Genomic DNA, 8,284 nt, shown 5'->3' on the forward strand with positions numbered 1-8,284 from the left:
GGTTACTTTTCTGAAATGAGACATCCTTGATGACGTATATGTGGCCTTCAAAATGAGACAGCTCTGTATTTGCACACTGCCTGCCAGCACTCCCAAGACCCAAAACGACTATCACAGATGAAAAACTAAGAACACATGCCTTGTATTTTCATGGTTTCTGTGAGGCAGGCTGCTTGCTTTTTATGGTTTTCCTTATGGAACTTAAGGGTTTTGTCATATAATATCCACTTCTAAACTTCCACAATCTCTATTCTGCTATGCTTTATGTTCATTAGGAGTGGTACAGTGTTAGGGGGAACACATTACAAGTAACTCGAGTTACTTAATCAGATTACTTTTTCAAGTAACTAGTAAAGTAACACATTACTCTTTCAATTTACAACAATATATCTACAGTATGTTACTTTTACAAATAAGTAACGCAAGTTAGTTTTTCACACGTATTGACTGACAGCTCTCCTGTTCTCATGTTGAGAGAAATAAAGTGCAAAAGTGTTGTGTGCGCTGTGTGAACATGATGGGTATTGTAGTTCTAGACTAAATGTGAACATGCAGTTGGCGTTGATAGCCTAGTGGTTAGTATTCCGACATATGGAGCAAATGTGTTCAGGGTGACCGGAGTTCAATTCCTGTCTCAAGGTCCTATGCTCATTCATTTCACTTTTGTTGTGAAAGGGCCTTTACATTTGCCAAAAATAGAACCTTTTTGTTGTTATTAAAAAACAAACAAGCAAGCCCGGCCCAGGTGAGAAAAAGTAACACAAAAGTAATGTAACGCTATACTTTTCATAAAAAGGAACTAAGTAACACAATTAGTTACTTTTTTAGGGATTAACGCAATATTAGTGTTAGTATTAGTGTTGCTAAGTGTTTTTGACTGACGTGCCTTACATTTTTTAATTCACCTGTTCATCTTTCTATTCATTATAATTCATAAAAAAGTTCAATATGATGTGTGCAAGTGATAGGCCTACATTTAGATTATTATTATAAAAAGGCCATCAGTGTTATAAAAAGGCCTCTCATCAACTGTCAATGAAAAACTGATGTGTGCCATGCTCAGGTGACGAACCCAGGGAGAATAAGAATGGCTGCTTTAGCATCACAAAAGGAGCTCTCACAAAGAGATCATGCTGATTTTTTAGCACAGTGCCAGCCAAGTGGTGCAGGGACAAAGTGTAAGAGAGGTTTAAGACATTAGTTTTGGCTAGCTACGACTGAACATAAAATGATGGAGCTGAGATTTATTATTATCATTGTAAAAATGTAAGAGAAAACATGCTTTAATCACACTGATTACAATATTCAGTGGCAAACCATGGATATATATAGTGAATAGTACAAAAATGACTTTCATGTAATCACTCTCTTTTCAATGAAATTTATAATATTGTTCTCAAAAAATGAATGGATTGAAATGCTACAATATGAACAAATTCATTCCAAAAGAATATACTTAATCAAGCGGAAACTTCTTTTAACTGAAATTTTTGGAGTTCACAGAGGACAATCAAGATTAAGGGTGAATCGAATGAAAATGCAGCATTTCTTAATCAAAAGAAAGAGCTCACTCGCATACCTTACCATTAATTAAATGGCTAAACTGTGTTTGAGTAATCACTCAAGAGAAAGAAAAGGCACAGGTGGGCCAAAATGTTGGCCAGTCTGACATTGAACTGTAAAAAAAGAAAAGAGAAAAAAAAAAACACATTTTAAAAACTACATTTGGCCTTTGAAAGGCTACCCTGAATGTCTCATGTCATACCATTTTTTCCACTAGGTGTAAAATTTAAATATAAGGTTGTTGATATGGCCACGAAGTAAAGAAAAACATATTGAATTTGAGAACTTTATACACATTAATTGTCAATTAACTGTGAGTCCCATTTTATGGGCATATAGACCCAAAATTATATTTCTAACTTCAATTGTTATGAATCTTTAGGAGCACAGACTTAAGTTTGGTCTCTTTTTGAAGAAGACACTTGGCAGATTATTGTAGAAGTGAAAAAAATTTAAAGTGAAATTTCAAAAACGTTATAGAAGTACATTTTACATGAAAATGTAAAATGTAAAAAATGTTTTATATTTTATTTAAAATTTGATTTGAATTTTACTAAACATGTTTGACTATAAAACTGCAAGAAAATCAAAGCCAAAAATCTGAACAAGTTGTGTTCTACGGAGCCCCGCACATGACATGCAAGAAAAAAAATTAAATCGTGCGCACGATTTACTATTTCGTTCATTCGATTTACTAAATCGTGCACACGACTTACTAATTCGTGCCCTCGATTTACTAAATCATGCGCACGATTTACTAAAACGTGCGCACGATTTACTATTTCGTTCCCTCGATTTATAAATCATGCGCATGATTTATAAATCGAGGGAACGAAATAGTAAATCGTGCGCACGTTTTAGTAAATCGAGGGAATGAAATAGTAAATTGTGCGCACGATTTAGCCTACTATTTTTTTCCTGCATGTCATGTCTGGGGCTCCGTAGTGTTCCACATTTTGATGATATCTCAAAAAATTACCTTTCAGTAAGATTTTGTTTGGGCGCAGTACTAAACTTTTCCACTAGATGACATCCAGACTACATTGGTGACCATATAAGGACATTTCCATATATGGTTTGAGTGAGCTGAACCATACAAATTATGAAGTAGACATCCTATGGTAGGGTGACCAGACATCCCCGTTTTTAGTCCCGGTTTTTGGTGTTCTGTCCCCGGAAATGTCCCCGTTTTATAGCTCGTTCAAAACAACCCGCAAATACATTTCAAAAAAAGCCCGACCAGCATACAGCAGCCTGCTGGTTATCGGAGCAACTGTGTAATGATCATGTTCACCAACAGAGGGGGCTGTGAATCTACACTTGGTCGCGCGCGCGCCGCTACCGTCAAATATCAAAATAAACATCGTTATCGGCTTCAAGGTAGTAACATACTAACTATTCATGTTAAATTAAAGTAATGCTGTTTGTATGTTTTATAACAGGGCCTCAACAGCGTGCGAGATTGTTTTGCACAATTTTAAACGTCCACAAAAGTTCCGCATATCACGTGGTGAAGGTACACTCAGATATGAATAAAAAATAAAATAAATAATACACGTGCAACTTTGTGCTTAAAATGAGTCTAAAATAGTTAATAGTAAACAGTTGTAATTTCTGTATACAGTAAAAACAGCTTGTGAAAATTAAAATATTAAATTCAATAATGTTAAATATTTGTTAAATGCCGTTTTATTTATCTTATATTTATGTTGTTTTATTTTTGTAATGTAATGTGCTTTTGTAAAGTTATACTTCTGTCATAACAGGCATATTGTTTTGAACTGCTTTTACAATGCTTTTATTAATTGTGTAATAGTTTTTTTGGTGAATTGTATTAAAAACAGAGCAAAAATCCTAATAATCAAACTATATCATAATAATTATTAATGCAATAATATAAGGAACCCACATCAATTAAAAACAAAAATGTATTGCCCCGTTTTTTAATAAACAGATAATAACAAATGAGATTTTGGTGGTATTTTGACCACTCAAATAGGAAATGTCCCCGGTTTCCATTTCAGAAATCTGGTCACCTTATCCTATGGGCAGTTTGAGTTCAACCTCTAACAAACACTTAGTTGAAAGAACATGGATTTGCTTTATTGTTTGCTGTCGCATTACAAATGGAGAATCTGATCTCTTTTCTTTATGCTTAAAACATTTTCAGACCTTTTTTGTTTAAAAAAAAAAAAAAACGGATGTTATATTTTGAATGCTTGGCATGAAAACTAACCAAGGTATATCAATCTTTCATGATTTTCATATTCATTGCTATTTCAAAATAAACACACATTCATGTCCCACCCACTAAAACAAAGTTATGCCACTGAAAGTATTTATCAAAACCATGAACTTGGTACTGCAGTACTGTTGCACTGTAATAAAGACAAACATAATATAGTAACTCGTATGACTCTATCTCATAGTTTTTTCATGTATTCCTTGTTCAGTATATCTCTAATATAGGACGTACTTCATATAATGAATGAATTTTAATGACTACGCCTCAAATGCTGTCCTGTATTCAGAGTCATAGAGACTTCTTCTCTCAAAGGGTGCTGATGTACAGAGATCTAAGAATCTGAAAGCTATCAGACAAGAGGTTGTTGTTCCATCTCATTTTACTCAACAAGCCTTTTAAAGATAATTGACTCTCTCTAATGAAAAAGCTCATACATAGCCTAGTTATCAGATAGCTACAAGTCATGAAATCCTTTCCTTCAGAGCAGAGACCCATATAATCCCAGGAACAAAGGCTTTACTGAGGAGGGGAAAAATGAAGGCTAAAATTATAGCATTGTATGCATGTGAATGTGAAAATTTGAATGTAAGGAATGTGTAGGATATTTGCAGATATTTGGTGTAAAAAATTGGATAAAAACAGTTGTATTATTCTACTGGATACTATTTCAAGACCAACTAAAGCTTAATATGGGCATTAAACTTTTCATAATATATATTACATCCACTTATTATGGGCTGATCATGGCATTTGGAATGGTGGCACATTTTATAAGGCTCAATGAACAACATGATTTACATTTATGGCGCACTGAAACTCAAAACCTCATCACAGTAAATACTTACATGTTTACATTTGCTTGTAAATAAGTACTAAGAGAATCGCTTACAGGCCAGTGGTCCAGTCTACATAAAGAAAGAATTATAATCATTTTCAGTCTCGCTATATCTTTTCATGAACTCACTGAGATCTGATGAACACACAGATGTGAAAGGACAGGTAATCATGGCAATGCAAGCTGAATATGCACATCAAAACAACCCCCTTTCCAATTAAGAGAATATCTTTTGATGTATTGGGAGGAGTCTTGTTTGATCAGTCATTAAGCATATAACTTGGTGTATTTTAAAAATAGGCAGCAATTCATTCAAACAATGCAACTAAATTAGAATCTATCTTTGAAGTAATTGTTTCCAATTCTGTGTGTATAACACACACAAAATGATATTGATACTGATGCAGGACCAGGCGAACTGTTCAGTTTTCACTTGCATGTCAGTGCTTACATCTCTGAACACCAGGCACTGCACTTAAAAATAATGACTTTTGGATTTAACTGCATGTTTTATGGTAAGTAGTTGCACAAAATAAATTTTTCTACATTTCAGACATATATTACGAGTTCGACATAGTAATTTTGCACTAATACAGTGCCAATTTTGTAGTGATATCAGCTAAATTATACTGAATTAATTGAACAACATTCTACTTGCAGATGCAACATCATTTAATGATTAGACTTTCTTGAACTTCTCTCTTCACATCATGATAGCAATCAATAAAAGAAGTGGTCTAAATATTAAAGCATGTACATACACTGATCAGGCATAACATTATGACCACCTTCTTAATATTGTGTTGGTCCCCCCTTTGCTGCCAAAACATCCCTGACCCGTCAAGACACGGACTCCACTAGACCCCTGAAGGTGTGCTGTGGTATCTGACACCAAAATGTTAGCAGCAGATCCTTTAAGTCGTGTAAGTTGCAAGGTAGGGCCTCCATGGATCGTTTTTTCAGCACAGATGCTCGATTGGATTAAGATCTGGGGAATTTTGAGGCCATGTCAACACCTCAAACTCGTTGTTCCTGAACCATTCCTGTATTCTGACACCTTTCTATCAGAAACAGCATTAACTTCTTGAGCAATTTGAGCTACAGTAGCTCATCTGTTGGATCGGACCACATGGTCTAGCTGGCACTCTCCACGTGCATCAATGAGCCTTGGCCGCCCATGACCCTGTCACTGTTGTTAAGGGAATAGATTTAAAAAAGAGAAAAAAAGTTAACATTGCCCTAAGCATGCAATGAGGAGTCATCAATGGTCTAGCTTTAATTATATCCTTATTGTAACAAATGCTATGGTTAAACAATTACAAGAACTACTTTTCATAGGGCCAAGTGCAAGTTAGAATCAAGAGCTTTAAAGTATGGATCTTCTTGAATTATTGACTAAACATTAGTTTTCCTCATGTGTAAAATGTGTTCTGCTAATATGACAGATATGCCCATTAGGAAAAACCTGGCTGTATTCCAAGAATTAACATGTTCAGTATAAGAACATTTTAAGTAAAGATAGTGTGACTTCCCATGGCACTTTGTAAACAAGTGATTGTTAACTATAAGCTGTTACTTTATTGCAGTTGTGTTATAAACCAACTTTGCATGTGTGGACCATTTTGCAAAAATAAAGCAACAAACAAATAAATAAACCTCACGAGGGAGCAAACCCAAACTCATCGCAACCGAGGGAGACAACCAGTCCCCCATCCCAAACAGAAGTGAACAAAATACAGTAAATCACCCTTTGAAAGTAACTTGATGCTTCAAATAAATATTGTATCAATTACATCGTTACACCAGTAGGTGGCGACAAATGATTGTTAAAAATGTATTTGTCATTGAATCATTCATTACAAAGAATTGTTCAAAAACGTTGATTCATCTATGAAACAAGTGACATCTTTATAATTGAGTCATTGAATCATTTATTCAAACCGATTTTTAAAAAATAATAATAATTGATTTAAAATAATTAATGTTTTTTGTAAATAGACTGCAGCAACTAACATTATGTCAGAACCTGTAGTAAATTATACGTTATTTTTTTAGTTGTCTATTCAGAATCATGGGAGAGTTGTGAACACTATTTAAAAAATTGTGATCCAGAATCTTGCAGCTCGTTGATCACCTGATGTGATGAAACGGGTTGTGAGAAGGAGAACAACTCATTAATAGGCTACTCTTTAAATTCTGCAATCAGCAGTTGAAATTATTTCAGGGAATATTAGAACAAAACTGCATGTTTAGGTAGCAATGTTTTAAAAAACTCCATGTCTATGATAACATCCTCAAAACAAAAAGTTTTATAAAATGATAAACATCACTTTTTTCTAACCTGAGGACAAATGTATTTAAAACGTCTGTGACCTGTTAAGTTCAGTATGCACCACATATTAGTTCCTAGACAATGTATCTTTAATTTGGCCAAAATTAAACAGGTAATTTTCTCTAAGCAGAGATTCTGTTGGATAAACATGTTTGTGCCACACACAATTCATAAATGTTGTTCATTGACCTTTCATGTCTCTGCTTGATAATTAAGAAAACATTGTTTGGAGGAAACATGAAATAGGCCTGTTTAATGTTAGCATATTATATAATTATATAATATTTTGTTTAAATACATCTGAAAAGTCATTGAAAGTAAAAAAAAAAAAAAAAAAAAAAAAATCCATCTACAGTCCCCCCAGTAAATCTCAGCCATTTCCAGCCCTGGTCACATGCAAATAATATATTAAATATTGAATCACACTGAAAAATAATATTGGCATAGGTTTTACTTTGAAAAAAAAATTCACTCAGAAATTGCTAGTAAATTTCACAAATAATTACAAAAAAACAGCAAGTAACACATTGAATTAAATTTTGAAGCAGAAAGACCAAAATAGTATTTTCTTGTAAAACATATTCCAATTATCTTTATTTATATTTCTTGTCGCACATCTTATTTTCAGAAATGTATTTTATTATAAACAGGAAAAGTTTTTAGCCTTACTATTTAGCCAGTGATTAATTGAAATGAGCTCCCTGTCATGAGACGGGTTAACAATGTACTACATTATCTCTGTAACAAGCTCTCTGTGTGCTCATTAAACCTCCTCTTTTTCTTGTAAAGATAAATTAAATTGCAGTCACAAAAATCTGTAAATGAAGAATAATACATTTTTAGGCATTATTTCTTCATCTGCTGTAACATAATTAATGAAACCACTTCATACTGACATAGAGAATAGGAAACTTTTAAATGTATTGCTTGCCACCTTATATGTTGCCTAAAAGATAATACACGTCTATTTATGCAGAGAGATACCAGTGAGGACCAAGACCCCATCTGAACTATGTGCTGTTTGCTTTAATCTTTTCTTTCTCAAGGAACAAACTTTGCATGTTAGCAGGAGTTGAGACACCCAGACAACAAGCAGCAAAACAGCACTGGCGGGCAGAGCAGAAAATCCCATTAAAAAGGGTCCACTGATAAGGCGATCACAGTTTGCTCAAAGTGGCTCAGAATTTCACACCTCACTATTGCTTCTACCCACAGCAAGACCACTGCGGCATAGACACATTTGAGGCTAGTTATGAGGAAGGAATGTTGCTGTCATGAAGTTAATGATCAACAAAATAGGTTTGATATA

This window comes from Ctenopharyngodon idella, chromosome 9, assembly GCF_019924925.1.
Source record: "Ctenopharyngodon idella isolate HZGC_01 chromosome 9, HZGC01, whole genome shotgun sequence".
NCBI classification, from domain to species: Eukaryota; Metazoa; Chordata; class Actinopteri; order Cypriniformes; family Xenocyprididae; genus Ctenopharyngodon; species Ctenopharyngodon idella.